We start from the raw sequence: 16844 nt of genomic DNA, 5'->3' as shown, positions 1-16844 counted from the left end.
ATATAAATCATTTATTTAATTATAATAATTGTAAAACAAATTCTAATCTAAATAATATCTCTATTGATATAAAAAATGCTAATTTAAACTAACTAAACAGACAAAACCAAACCCCTGTTGCATAAATATAATTCATCAAAATATACAGGGCATAGGTGGCAAGGAGCATGAAATAGAATTATTATCTGACATTTATAAAATTCATATATTTTGTATTTCTGAACATTGGTGAAAAGTTATGAAATATTTAATATTCCAAATTTTAGTTTGTCAAGTTCGTTCATTAGAGAGAATGCTATTCGCGGAGGTTCACTAATATTGGTGCATAATGATATAGCTCATAAATCCCGTAAAGATATTGCAGCACTCTCTGTCGAGCGAACTGTAGAGTTGTCTTGTGTAGAATTACAGCGTTACATTATACTTTGCGTGTACCGGCCCCCCGTAGGTGATTTAACAGTATTTGAGACAGTAATGGAAGACACACTTAAGAAGTTGTTTAAAAGCTCTAAATATGTTTTAGTGTGTGGTGATTTTAATGTAGACATACTAAAGGACACACTCATTAGAAGTAGATTAATTAATTTGTTTAACTCTTTTAATTTAATACACAGATAGTGTGAACCAACTCGAGTCACTAAGACATCTTCTACTTGTATAGATAACGTATTTAGTAATATTGAAATTCACAATAAATCTGTTATAACTGTTTTAACTTCCGATCACTGCGGTCAAAAATTCTCTCTTAATGAGAAAATTAACATAAATTCTCGAAGAATGACATGTAGACCAATAACGGTAAAGAGAAAGAATTGTTTTAGGGATATTGTAGCGCAAAAAATATGTAAAGTAGATATGATGGCACAGAATCCAGATGTAATCTATAATTCAGTTTTCAAATTAATTTTTTAAACTTAAAACTTTCGATATAAATGTAAACTTAAAATTTAGTGAATGGGCCTCTGAAGGTATTTATAAGAGTAGAAATAGGTTGTACGAACTGTACAGTATGAAGCGATGGAAGCAGGAGACTAGATTTTTGAATTATGTAAAAGAATATTCTAAAAGTTTTAAAGCTGTTTGTATGGCTGCTAAATCAAAATATATCAAAGATAAAATTATTAGTTCTGATGATAAAATTAAATGCACATGGAATATAATTAATAGTATTTGTGGGAAACGTAATAAGCAAACTATACCAATTGAATTAAATATAAATGGTGCTGTTGTAAGCTCGGATGACAAGTTGGCTAACGTCTTTGAAGCCTTTTTCGATAAAATACCCATTGACTTAACTTCTCGACTGCATTCATCTCCAACTGATTCTACCCAACTTCTTAAAAATAACGTAAGCAAATGTAATGTTGATTTTTCATTCTCGCAAGTTGATTCTTTAGATGTTCTAAAAGCTTTTAAGAGTCTTAATATTAAAAAAACAAATGATCTGTGGGGCATTTCAGTTAAATTGATTAGTTCTATCATTGATGACCTCGCTCCGTACGTAGCTTCAATTTTTAACAATGCTATTAAAGTAGGGTCTTTTCCAGATTTGCTAAAATGTAAAGTTTTACCACTTTTAAAAAGGGAAGTCGAAGTGATTCCAGTAATTATAGACCCATTTCAATCCTATCGTCCTTAAGTAAAACATTTGAAAAAATTGTGCTAAATCAACTTCTTTTCCATTTTAAAGTTAATGGAATTTTTCACAGTGAACAATATGGTTTATGGTTCGCTCTACGACAGATGCTGGTGTGGCACTTCTCAAACTTACATATGACGCCTGGGAGAGATCACAAAATGCTATTGGTATATTTTGTGACCTATCAAAGGCATTCGATTGCGTGGACCCTGGGATCTTATTAAGTAAACTTGAGTATTACGGCGTTAATGGTAAAGCTCTTAATCTAATTGCTTCATATCTATCTAATAGAATTCAACACATATCAATAAACGGAACGAAGTCTTCTGGATCTGTGCTAAAATTGGGCGTTTCACAGGGGTCGATTCTGGATCCATTTCTTTTTTTAATATATATAAATGATCTGCCATTTTATGTTAAATATATTTGTGATATAGTCCTATTTGCAGATGACACTTCTCTAATATTTAAAGTTGATAGGAAAAAAGTAAATTATGATGACGTGAACGCTTCTTTGTCGCGAATTCTCGATTGAGTTAAAATAAACAACTTGGTTTTGAACGCCAAAAAAACCAAGTGCGTTGTGTTTTCGTTACCTAATGTTAAGCATCCAAATTATAATTTTATAATAAATAACGAGAGGCTTATTGTCAATGATACTACAGTTTTCTTAGGGATACATTTGTACTCAAAACTTCAGTGGAATTCCCATTTGTCATCCTTGAATGGTAGACTCAACTCCGCGGCATTCGCAGTTAGAAAAGTACGACAACTGACCGACGTTGCAACTGCACGCTTAATATATTTTAGCTATTTCCATAGTGTTATGTCTTACGGCCTGTTACTGTGGGGTAATGCTGCAGATATTGAGACTATATTTATCTTGCAAAAAAGGGCTATTCGCGGCATTTACGATCTTGGAGCTCGAGTCTCCCTACGGGATGTTTTCCAAAAGGTGGACATATTAACGATCGCGTCGCAGTATGTTTATAACAATATTATGTATATCCACCAAAATATTCATTGTTTTGAAATAAATATTAATAATCGCATTGTAAACAGGAGAAGGAATAACAAAATTGTAACTCCAAGTTTCCGACTGCGACAAGTAAACGTTTCCTTTCTGGGTCACGGTATTCGCATGTATAATAAAATACCACAAACGATTTTGGAATTGTCTCAACATAAATTTAAAGTTTTTATTAAAAAAAATTAATAGATAAAGCTTATTACTCGGTGCAGGATTACATAGTTGATAAAGATGTGTGGACTTAGTGACGCTGTATTTCTTGCAACATGTTTCTAATTTTGTTCTAAAACACAGTTTATATATTATTTTCAAAAGAGTAACTGCGGAGTTTCTTGCCGATTCTTCTCTGCAGAATCTACATTCCGAATCGGTGGTAGCTTCACTTTTACAAAAATAATAATTTATTTTTAAAGTTTTAATTTGTAAAATGACGATTCGAAAGTGCTCTTGGAGCCTATTTGAATAAAGCTATTTTTGATTTTGATTTTGATGTTTATCCTTGTGGTTCTCCCCTCCGCGTTTCGGAAAGCACGTTAAGTTGTCGGTCCCGATTATTTTCATATACACCTAAAGCGACCGTTACTCAAAGTAGAGAATATACCTATCCACCAACCCGCAGTGAACCAGCGTTGTGGTTTGAGCTTGAATCAGACAGAAAACAGTGGGGTGTTACTGGCTAAATCGTGATTTTTCAAAACTTTTAACATGAACATGTGGATTAACAAGTTAATTAAATATAAATAGTTACTTAACTTAGTTAGTTAACTAAGAAAAAGAAATTGAATGTAAATTAAAGGGATCAACCCTTTCAGATATAACATAATTATGTTTTAACAACAACTCAACAACAAGTTTAATTAATTATAATATTATGATGAATAATTATAAAGTTTAATAACCGCAAAAACTATTAAATTAACTGTCGCGGACGGAGCGTGACCATTTTAAAAGTGTAAATGTTATCATTACCAGATAGTTATGAATATAAATGTTAAATTATTTATTTCATAAAGCCTATTTGATTGTAAATACTAGTAAAATCAAATATTGAGTAAACTAAAAAAATCGCAAATCGCTAATTGCTTGTAAATACGTTACGTATGTAATACCAATGTTTATAAATCTATAGAAATGTTTATAAATATTTTGCTTCTAAATTGTCCACCAGAAGCAGGATATATATGTACATGCGCTCGTTTTCAATATAGAGATTTGAAATTACAGGAATTAAAACGATTTCTCACTATCGTTCGCTAATTTAAAGTTACGTAAGCCCCACGCATTACAATGCCTACACAGATAGTAGTAGTTCCTGCTGATGGCTCTTAGACTTCTCTCGAGATATAAATTATGAAGGACCTCTCGTCGTCTGAATAGGATTTAGGAACCTCGGCAAATGTGGGATGAACTTAAACAGTTGAGAGTGTTAGAAGAATGGTAGATATTAATTTTTGGAAAGGAGTTGTCTGTCTTTGAGTCATCAACCGGTTGACGTTTGCGTAACCATCCCGATTCGGAGTATGGTCTAAGTCCATGTTATGTTATTTAAGATGTAAATAAGACGAATATAACCTAATCAATGAAACAAAAAATAAATAACCTATTAAGTACATTAAAAACACTTACCTTATGAATGTTAATATAAATTACTATGACCAATTACTTACTATTTTAACAATAAAATTTATTATATAACTTAAAAAAATCAGAACCTTATGACACGTGTGTTAACCACAGCTAACGCAAGCGAAATTACCCCAAATAACTCCAAAATGACTGAGATAAAATATCGACTTATCGAAATATTTATTTTACTAATTAGGAAACTCTGAAGATAAAGAAAGATATATATTTTTGACGAAATATCCACAGTTTGTTGTTAAGGACGCTATCACATTTTTAACTCGCTCAAGTTTAGGTATTTAAATCGCAACACAATAACATTACGCGTACGCACACATTGATAGATTTTGTACCGACGTAACTAATCTTGGTACTTGAAAGTATTAATTTTTAATTTTACTGGTATTGATTAGTAAATTTAGTTGTAAGTTTAAAGTCGAACTTGCTAACTGTTATTAAGTACCTACTATTCACGGAACCTCTCTCCTACTCTGTTTATGACGATGTCTTAAGGCGTCAGGGTATCTACTACTCGTTCGTCGTACTATACAATAAAATATAATAGGTAATAATACGCTTATTTTTATAATTCAAAATCATATACAATTTTAAGTTATATAATTATTTATTTATTTATTTATTTATTTATTTATTTATTTATTTAAACTTTATTACACAACTCCAAAAAAAAAAAACAACAAAACAACACATCAAGATAACACGTTGCGCAAAAGGCGGACTTAAGGCCGTACAGCCTTATCTACCAGTCAACCTTAAGGCGTAAAAAAAATAGTAAAAGTAAGTGTTGAGGTAGGACTATAAAACAATACAAGCAAAATAAACATACGCATATAAATACATAAATATACTTATATATATACATATATACATATTACAAACAAAATATATAAAAAAAAGAGAAAAAGAAAAAAATATGTTCAAACAAAAGTAAACACACGAAGAAATGTCATGACATGAAGTTATATTAATGTAAGCCTAAGATGAGGAGAGTAAAAAGATAAATAAGGAGGGGCTATTGACAGAGTTTTTTTAGGTACCACTTTTTAACCTGGGTTTTAAAAGAAAGTAGAGAAGGAGAGTTCCTGATGTTGACCGGTAACTCATTCCACAGTCTGATGGCATTAACTGTAAAAGAATTAGACACAAAACCAGATTTATGAGAAGGTATGCATAGAGTAAGGTTAAGAGAAGAACGAAGATCCCTAGAATGAGTGTTAGAGAGAAAATTAAATTTAGATTTTAAATAAGAAGGAGCAAAAGGGTTGGAAATTACAGAATAGAGGGTACAGAGAATTCTCAATTTTCGCCTTTCTTTAATCGGCAGCCATTGCAGTTGAGACCGGTAGGACGAAATATGGTCGTATTTGCGCAGCCCATAAATGAAGCGAATGCAAGTATTTTGCAGTCTTTGCAGCTTGATCAGGAGCTCCTCGCTTAAGTCAGGGTAGCAAGCATCGCCGTAATCAATAATAGGTAAAAGAAAACAATTTACTAAATCAATCTTGGCCTTCACGGGAAGAAAATTTTTAAAGCGCAAGATAGAATGAAAGAATGCATAAAACCTGCGAGATATCTCACGAACCTGATCCGCCCAACTGAGAGAGCAATCCAAAGTCACACCCAAATCCTTAACCTTACAGGAAAACGGGATAACCACGTTATTGAAAAAGAGAGGTGATGTAGGTTGTTGAATTTTTGATAGTTGACGAGAACTCCCAACAATCATAGCCTGACACTTAGAGGGATTGACATTAATTCCAAAATTTTTGGTCCAGACCGAGATACGCGAAAGATCATCATTAAGCTTAGCAATGGAATCATCAAGACGGTCGATGCTAGTTTGTGCATAAAGCTGCAAGTCATCGGCGTAAAGGTGGTACTGACAGGAAAGTATAGAAGTAATAGAATTAATGAATAGTGAGAATAGTAGTGGGGAGAGAATTCCACCCTGAGGAACGCCCGCAGCAACGTCGCACCAATCAGAACGCTTAGAGCCAATGCATATCGCTTGCTTGCGTCCCCAAAGATATGAAGAAAACCACTGAAGAGCAACGTCAGAGATGTTAATTCGAGATATTAGAGCGAGTAACAAATCGTGATCCACCGCGTTAAAAGCGTTACTAAAATCTATAAGTGTTAGAATTGTCACGGATTTGTTCTCCATCCCCTCTCTTATATCCTCGGTCACTTTAATCAGAGCAGTAGTAGTGCTGTGGCCTACACGAAATCCGGATTGAAAATGATCCAATAAGTTGCAAGATAAAAGATATTCAGACAGCTGGCTGTGGACGATAGATTCGAGAATTTCGGAGAGAAACGGGAGAACAGAAATAGGACGGTAATGATTCGGAAGGGATGCGTTAGAAATTTTTGGTAATGGGAGAACCAGAGCCCGCCGCCACAAATCCGGAAAGGTAGCTGAAGTTAGAGAAAAGTTGACAATGTGAGTAACAGCAGGTAGTATAGATTCCAAAATATGAATAATCATAATTAATTATAGTTTTAACATTATAATAATATAAACATAACATATTTTACGTAAACAATCGATACAAATAAATAAAATTAATAATAATAATAATAAACATTTATTCATACTCACACACATACATCGATATACAGTAAAGACAAAAAAATAGAAATCACAATATAACGAAGAACAGCACCACCACACTCCTGGACCACGCCTCCGGCGTGGTACCTCGGTGGATGACGGTGTTAAATAGTCTTGCCAAGGCTTTCAGGACAGGTCGCCCTGCGGCTTTAAGGAGTTCAGTGGTAACTCCGTCATCCCCCGGGGCCCTCCCGTTTTTAAGCTGCCCGAGCGCTGCACCAATCTCATCCTCTTCGAAGTCCGGGATACACTCCGAAAAGCAGGTAATTGCTATAAATTGTTGAAGAGTTCCCTCGACTATCTTTCTTCTCCTTTATCAGATCGACTCCAGACCTTTATTAAATAGTAGTGCTTTATAGTACTTAATGAAAACATGATTAAATTCACTAGTCACCCGTAGGATTTTTGAAAGTTTCCCTCGATTTCTCTGGGATCCCATCATCAGATCCTGGTTTCCTTATCTTGGTACCAAACTAGGGATATCTCCTTTCCAACAAAAAAAGAATTATCAAAATCGGTTCATAAACGAAAAAGTTATCTCCGAACATACATTAAAAAAAAAAAAAAAAAAAAAAAAAATATATATATATATATATATATATATATATATATATATATATATATATATATATATATATATATATATATATATATATATATATATATATATATATATATATATATACGGTCGAATTGAGTAACCTCCTCCTTGTTTTGAAGTCGGTTCAAAAGAAGACAAATTGCGAAGATTACTTATTAGGACCTGGGTGACCGAGCTTAGCTCGGTATTCTTAGTAAATCGTGTTTTTTGAAAATCATATTTAAATACGAATTACATATTGATAAAATATGAATAATATTTTTCCATTTTATTTTTTTTAGAAAAAAAAAAAGAAAAAAAAAACGATAATCGATCTGGAATACGTGAGGATTCGAACCATGATCTTTTCGGCCGAGCGCGATCGGCCGATTTCCCCTGAGCTATTACAACTTTATTGACAGATGCGAAATTTACCTTCTTATTCTAACGATATTATAGCCATTTTTTCATTGCCTAAAAACAGGGATAAAACGACATTTTCTAAAAATGAATCCTAGCTAGATTTATTTATCTCCCCCGTAATCCCCTGTATACTAAATTTCATGAAAATCGTTGGAGCCGTTTCCGAGATTCAGATTATATATATATATATATATATATATATATACAAGAATTGCTCGTTTAATAGTATAAGATTATTGATTATTATATATAAACCAGATGCATAGCAAAGACAATCGATTGTGAAGATCTTGAGTTGCAAAGTTATGGATTGCGTGGGAATTTGTAAAGTATCAATTTTGTCCAAGCACAGTATACACAAGGAACTCATTTTTTACGTAATTATTACTTGCGCTGAAGCGATACAGCCGTGCTTCCATGAGCGCGTTTCGGCGCGGAATAACGAACGACGATGGTTCACTTGTAAAAAATGTATGAAGAAATTTGAGAGCGTTTCTTATTTTTCTCATAAATGGAAATATTATTTATTTTTATATAAGATATCTAGCGCTACGCATAGAGGACTAAATAAGTAACAATTTCTTAGTGTATTTATTTTTCTTAGTGCAGTGTATTTAGCTATAATGGTTCCTATTCAGACCCGCCTTTTTTTAATTTTTTGCGATTTCTGTGATGTTTAAACTGTATTGGGTGAAAAGTTTGTATGGGGCTATAGAATTTTTATGGTGTCACTCGGAGATGAATATATTATCTTTCATTTGAAACCAAGATATCCTCTCAGGGTGACTCCTAATTAATTAAAATGGTACGTGAAAAACACTGATATTTGTGGAAAAATATGATAGCGTCCTTAAAATGAAGATATCTAAACTATTATATATTTATATAAATTATTATTTAATCTACAAAATAATCGTAAATATAATCAACTGTGCTTCATTTACACTATATTATGTTTTGCCCTTTTCCTAATTTATTTATTTGCCTACTTATTGACGTAAAACGAAATAAGTAGATGTAATTTTGTATTGATATGGTTGTAGTTCAGATAACGTGTTTCCTCAGATAACCTTTTTAAAATTTTGCGTGCTTATTTTTCTTAATCTCATTTTTACACTTTTATATACAGTTAATATCAAGTCATAAGAAAATGTTTAGTAATTGTGTTTGCTGGGAAACGATAAAAACCGACTTTAATTATATCGACAAGTAATACAACGTAGGTAGACGAAAAAATAGTCAAGTAAATACGCATTGTCAAAGATTACTTCAAAAGTTGTAATCAGATCTTGATGAAATTTAAATGTGACCACAAATTAAACATCAACTTTCGATTAAATTAAAAATCATCAAAATCGGTACATCCAGTAAAAAGTTATGCGGTTAATACATCGTAGCTCAACGAAAAAATACTCAGGTAAAAATGCATTATTAGTATTAAATTTAAGCGTGACCAATTAATGACACATATCACCTTACGATTTTTTTTTTTGCCGAAATCGGTCCACCCAGTCAAAAGTTCTGACGTAACATACATAAAAAAATACAGTAGAATTGAGAACCTCCTCCTTTTTGCAAGTCGGTTAATAATAGTACATAATTCATTAAATAATTTCTCCGTGCAATAAAATTTATTCATTACAAGTCGTGAGCGTCATTGTCCGTTGTTGATAGTGTAACAATAAACGGACTAGGAGGAGTACTTTTGACTATCGGATATGTTTACGCATTCCATTGCCTTTTAATGAATGCATTATTAGTCACAATTTTTTTTAATCTATCTATACATATAATAAAATGGTAGGAAAGTCAAAACTGTACATTGAATATTTTTTTTTTTTAAAGAATACATGGGGTGTTATCTACAATCGATACCGAAGCCAAAAATATAGTTTTTAGAATTTTTGTCTGTTTTTCTGTATGTATGTCCTGAATAAACTCAAAAAGTACTACATGGATTTACTTCAAATTTGACAGGAATATTATTAAGAAGTCGGGTCAAAATATAGGCTACATATTATCACGCTATCACCTACGGGGAACGAGCAGTGAACCTTTATTTCTTCAATGCACTCTGTAACAATGTGTAATCTAACGATGCATATTTGAATGTTGTTGTTATTATGTTAATAACCATGCTATACGCTAGCTTCATACTATAAATAAAGACATTCTGTAGTATATTTAGTAAAAGCATTGCCCCCGTGCGAAGCCGGGGCGGGTCGCTAGTTATAGAATAATTTTGTCAAAGGAAATCTTAGGACAAAATTATGATGAAAATTTTTAGAAAAATATTTTATTGTTAGTTTTTGAGTAATCTTTGATAAGGCGTATTTACTTGACCATATTTTCGTCTACTTACGTTATATTACTTGTCGATGTAATTGAAGTCGGTTTTTTTCGTTTGCGAGCAAATATCGCTAGATTAAACTTAATGATTTTGTTTATTCACGAAAAACTTATCGAGTTGAGATTAAAATGACGTAACATTTGAATTTTCACTAATGTAGTTAATAATTCTGCATATTCTTCGGTTTCCGCGATAATTATTATTAAATGTACCTCGATTATTATGGGGATAGCAAAGTCCTTGTCCTTGACCACGTGACGTTAATTAGTGCAATGCACTCGGTGGCTTCCATGGATTGTGCCGGTTGCGCTGGCGGTTGCGGGTTCGATCCTCGTACATGACAAACATTTGTATTGGCCATACAGGTGTTTGCCGTGGTCTGGGTGTTTGTGCAGTCCTTGTGGGTCTCCCCACCGAAAAGGGGCCTATGCCCAGTAATGGAATATTACAGGCTGAAGCGTACACCGAAATACAGACACATATAAAGAAAGATACAATACAAGATGTACAAAGGCGATCTTATCGCTAAATAGCTTAATTATGCTTATAAATTATTTGTATAATTTACGTACTTTTTGATTTTGACGCGGGTATTACTTTGAGGGTATTCTCGGATTTCTCAAAACAACAAGAGAACTGTTTCGAGGATTTGTTTCGGAGAATGAATGATATTCTAGCGCAAAACATTGAACTTAAAAAAAGTGTAGAAGTTCTATCAAGTAAATATGATGATTTCTTGTCGCGCATATCTAATCTCGAATCGGAACGTAAGGAGGATAAAAAGTACATACAACGGTTGGAGGAACAAGTCAATTTATTGGAACGAAAATCTCAAGCAACTATTATTGAACTTAAAAATGTTCCAAAATCGACGGGTGAGACAAAGGATCATCTCCGTAAAATGTTTATGTGTATGACTAAAGCAATTAATGTTGAGGTTGATAATTCTGATATTAGAGATATTTATCGAATAAAGTCAAAAGATAACATGAATCCTATTAGAGTAGACTTTTATAATGTAATTATTAAAGATAAAGTACTATCTAGTGTTAAAAAATTTAATAAGTCGAAGGAAATTACAGCGAAACTTAATACGTCACACTTAAATTTACAATCTCCAACACAGCCGTTTATAAATCTGAAACATTAACCAAGAAAACGCAGCAGCTTTATTATATGGTAAGGCAGTTTTAAAAAGCACACGATTTTAAATTCTGCTGGACAACACACGGAATAGTTTATCTTCGCCGACGAGAAGAGGATGCCCAAATTCGCGTTAATACTGAATATGACTTTAACAAACTTTTACTAAAATGACTATATTTATATTTATATCTATGTTTTTGTTTACATAACAGTTACGATTGTTGCAGCCGCAGATGCCAAAAAAAAGCAATTTACTTATAATACTTTATTAATCTACATTATAGTATCAGTTCGGTGCTAGTTACGCGAGCGCACACATACTAAATAATCCTTTGTCTCAAACTTACTTAAAACTTTGTATTTATAGTGTTTTTTACGTGTTTATTACGAACATTGTTGTGTTTCATATCATAGTACTTGTTTCAAAATCAAAGTCTATGTGTATTTTCAATTATTTCTTTGCTTTTTATAGTACTTTTATTGAATAAGTTGTAAGCGCGGTGACTTTTAGTGACCTCTAAATCATCCTTTGTCACATAAGAACAAAGACTTTAAAATTCCGCCTAGCTTTTAAACTTCCTCTCTGAATTGGTTGCAATATTCGACCGAATCGTATATTGAGTGTTTGGTCTAGCGGCACGGGGTCTTGCTTTTGTAGTCGCGTGCGCTGTGACGATCCTGAGTTCAAACCCCGCTTCACTCGGAATTTAAGATTTTTAAATATTAGTTATATTTTATCAAAATGAAATTTGCTTGCTGCAACTTGACGACAGCAGGCTTAGCCAAGTTGACAATCTACAATCGATAACGCTATTAGAAAACTAACCAAATGTATAGGAATGACATCATCTCAACGTTAACTCACGTGATCACAGCAAACGAATAGAAAATTCGTAGACAAGTTTACACCTACCCCACGCCAGCCTGCAAAATAATGATACTTGTAATAAAAAAACTAATCGATAGATTTTCAATAGCTCAATTCAACTACGTTGTCCTTTTAAATTGCTCACCTTAAAGTATTTAATTAAAAATCAAAAAAGTCGTTGAAAAATATTCTCTTATCAATATTATATCTTTTGATGTATACAATATTTTAAATTGCTCAAAGTGTTAAAAAACTGCTCAGGTTGCATTTATAATTGCTCAAGTATAGTTTCGAACAGATCCACTTTCCTTAATTTTTAAATAAATATAAATAGTTTAAACAAATAAAATAATGATTTTGTAAAAAAAAAATACTAATAGATAGATTTTCAATAGCTCAATTCAACTACGTTGTCCTTTTAAATTGCTCACCTTAAAGTATTTAATTAAAAATCAAAAAAGTCGTTGAAAAATATTTATTTATCTTTAATTTCAAACTGCTATATTTTTTGATGTATACAATATTTTAAATTACTCAAAGTGTTAATAAACTGCTCAAGTTGCATTCATAATTGCTCAAGTACAGTTTGGAACAGCTCCACTTCCCTTAATTTTTAAATAAATATATATAGTTCGAGCAAATTTAACGTATATCATAATCCAAGTGAGCGCTGCGGATGCGCATAGACAATGATGGGAAGCAAAAAAATTGCGTATATTCGTAATAAAAAAGATACTAATCGTTAGATTTTTAATAGCTCAATTCAACTACGTTGTCGTTTTAAATTGCTCACCTTAAATTATTTCATTAAAAATCAATAACGTCGTTGAAAAAAAAAATTTATCAATATTTTCAAACTCCTATATCTTTTGATGTATACAATATTTTAAATTGCTCAAAGTGTTAAAAAACTGCTCAAGTTGCATTTATAATTGCTCAAGTATAGTTTGGAACAGCTCAGCAGCAAATATTGATAAAAGAATATTTTTCAACGACTTTTTTGATTTTTAATTAAATAATTTGAAGTGAGTAATTTAAAAGGCCAACGTAGTTGAATTGAGCTATTGAAAATCGAACGATTAGCATCTTTTTATTACGAATATCCGCATTTTTTTTTTGGATTCCCGTCATTGTCTATGCGCATCCGCAGCGCTCACCTTATCTTATGATTTAAACGTTAAATTTGTTCGAACTTTATATATTTATTTAAAAATTGAGGAAAGTGGAGCTGTTCAAATCTGTACTTGAGCAATTATAAATGCAACTTGAGCAGGGTTTTAACACGTTGAGCAATTTAAAATATTGTATACATCAAAAGATATAGGAGTTTGAAAATATTTGATTTTTTTTTTAAAATTTTGATTTTTAATTATATAATTTGAGGTGAGCAATTTAAAAGGACAACGTAGTTGAATTGAGCTATTGAAAATGTATCGATTAGTATTTTTTTTACAAATATCATTATTTTATTTGTTCAAACTATTTATATTTATTTAAAAATTAAGGAAAGTGGATCTGTTCCAAACTGCACTTGAGCAATTATAAATGCAACTTGAGCAGTTCTTTAACACTTTGAGCAATTTAAAATATTGTATACATCAAAAGATATAGGAGTTTGAAAATATTTGATTTTTTTTAAAAAATTTTGATTTTTAATTATATAATTTGAGGTGAGCAATTTAAAAGGACAACGTAGTTGAATTGAGCTATTGAAAATGTTTCGATTAGTATTTTTTTTTTTACAAATATCATTATTTTATTTGTTCAAACTATTTATATTTATTTAAAAATTAAGGAAAGTGGATCTGTTCCAAACTATACTTGAGCAATTATAAATGCAACTTGAGCAGTTCTTTAACACTTTGAGCAATTTAAAATATTGTATACATCAAAAGATATAGGAGTTTGAAAATATTTGATTTTTTTTTTTAAATTTTGATTTTTAATTATATAATTTGAGGTGAGCAATTTAAAAGGACAACGTAGTTGAATTGAGCTATTGAAAATGTTTCGATTAGTATTTTTTTTTTACAAATATCATTATTTTATTTGTTCAAACTATTTATATTTATTTAAAAATTAAGGAAAGTGGAGCTGTTCCAAACTATACTTGAGAAATTATAAATGCAACTTGAGCAGTTTTTTAACACTTTGAGCAATTTAAAATATTGTATAGATCAAAAGATATAGGAGTTTGAAAATATTTGATTTTTTTAAAAAAAAATTGATTTTTAATTATATAATTTGAGGTGAGCAATTTAAAAGGACAACGTAGTTGAATTGAGCTATTCAAAATCTATCAACTAGTATTTATTTTATTACAAATATCATTATTTTGCAGGCTGGGGTGGGGTAGGTCAAGTTTACTCGTTTAAAATGTTACAACGAAATGGAATCGTTTCTACAACGACGATCACTACATCTCATACAAATGGTAGCCATGTTACAGTTTTGACAAGCGTCAGCGAAACGATGTCGAAATTTTTGAACGTTAGCTAAAAGATTGCCGAGACCCAGTAGTTAACGTTAAAAATGGCGTCTATTATGATAATATGAAAGAGTTGTGTTAGGACCGAGAATTGTTTATTTAAGATAATTTTGAACTATATTCAGCATTTAGCATTTAAAATGCATACTTAAAATATGTTGTGGTGCACTCATAATGAAGAAGTGGGTGGCTTAGGCGGCAAAAAAGAGTCTAAAATCGTCAGTGCATGGAGACAACACGCGAAATGCCGGAAACACATACAATACTCAAACACAACCACCCAGAACACGACTAACATTTATTTGATCGATATAAATGTCTATCGTAAGCGGAAATCGAACCCGCGACCGCTAGCGCAACAGCTCGTGCATTTACCGTTGCGCCAACGCGTCGTACTTAACTTCGTACGTCGTACGTAACTTTTATGTAGGTCCTTCATATTTAATTTATCATTTACCTACATATGATTAATAAGTTATTAATAGTATTTTGTAAATGTCCAGTTAATTTTATGTTCAATGTAATGTACCTTTTTAAATATAAAATAATTAATAAAACATTATTACAAATAAGTTTATTATTGTTTTATTAAAATACTGATGATATTCGTGGCATGCACAGTTGGAAAGAAATGATTTTTCAGTCATTAATACTTTTTATTTACAATTCACTCAAAACCTACATTTTAGGTATTATTTGTTACTTTACATAAAAATCAATTAGCTACAGTTATTGTACATAAATATTAGTTTCATTATTACATTTTAAGTATAAATTAAAATAGGTTTTGTTATATACAAACAAAAATTAATTGTTCCTCTGATATTGTAGGCAATTTGAAATTGTTTATAGCCCTCAGCCGAGGCCACTATCACTACATTAGACATTTTAAGGAATAGTGTTTGTCGGAACTCGGAGGTAGCGATGATGGTCTCAACTTGTAAAAAATGGTAACATTTGCATTAAATTGTCTAGTACCAACTAAACGACTTAAAATTACATTTTGGCTTTCTTCCATTGCTATCCTTCGCAATTTTAATCACAACCTTTCCTTATCTCTTCGTGGAATTTTTTTCCCTTTCCATGAATTCCAGTAAAGCTGCGAACTGTTCTGGGCTTGCTCAAGATCTATATTCCATCATATAAACCACTTAATTTTTAAGATTTTATTTAGGACAACAAACAATTGCATAATAAAAGTTTATCAGCGCCGTTATCCACATATAATATTAAATACATGGCAGCACAATATTTCTGAAAATGTAAATTACAATCTATTACAATTTAAGAGAAAAGAGAAAATGAATAAAATTAATGAACATGACAGCTAACGAAACGATAAGAACAAGTCCTAACCAATTCTTAAAATTAAAATTACAAAGATTTAACACCTAATATTCTTCCAAGATATCTTTCATTCCTATTCAGAATCATGTTATCATAACATTTCGAGTTTTTCTAGACACAGTAATGTTTAAAATTAACACTGTGATATAATAATATTAAACCAAATATAAGAACAACTTTACCTATTTCGGTTACGCATAAAACACTTAATAAGTAAATAACAATTTCTTCTTCAGGGTTAATGGTTTTCAATTGTGATAATAACAATTTATAATTTTATATAAAAATGAGTCGCTGAATGTGTTGCTAAGCGCAAAACTCGAGAACGGTTGGACCGAATTCGCTAATTCTTTTTTTCAAATATTCCTTGAAGTACGAGGATAGTTCTTACGGAGAGAAAAATTCTAAAAAAAAAAATTTAAATTTCCTGAAAAAGTCTAAAAACAACACTTTTGTATACTCCCATACAAAAGATTTGTGATAATACTTAAAAGTCAGTTTGAACTTTAATACCAGACGATAAAGTTTTTGTTAGGCGATACGAAGTTCGCCGGGTCAGCTAGTAATTTTATATATAACGACGCTGCGACTTTGACGTTAGTTTGACGTCTGTAAAAACGCTAATCATAGACTAAAGTATTAGTTTTTTCTAAAGACGTTGTAGAATGAGCGTTTGACTCAGTCGTGTCAACTTGGCTACCAATTTAAAATGACT

Source organism: Melitaea cinxia, chromosome 8, assembly GCF_905220565.1.
Source record: "Melitaea cinxia chromosome 8, ilMelCinx1.1, whole genome shotgun sequence".
NCBI lineage: Eukaryota > Metazoa > Arthropoda > Insecta > Lepidoptera > Nymphalidae > Melitaea > Melitaea cinxia.
The sequence above is the reverse complement of the archived record's forward strand: the minus strand, read 5'-3'. Positions refer to the sequence as shown.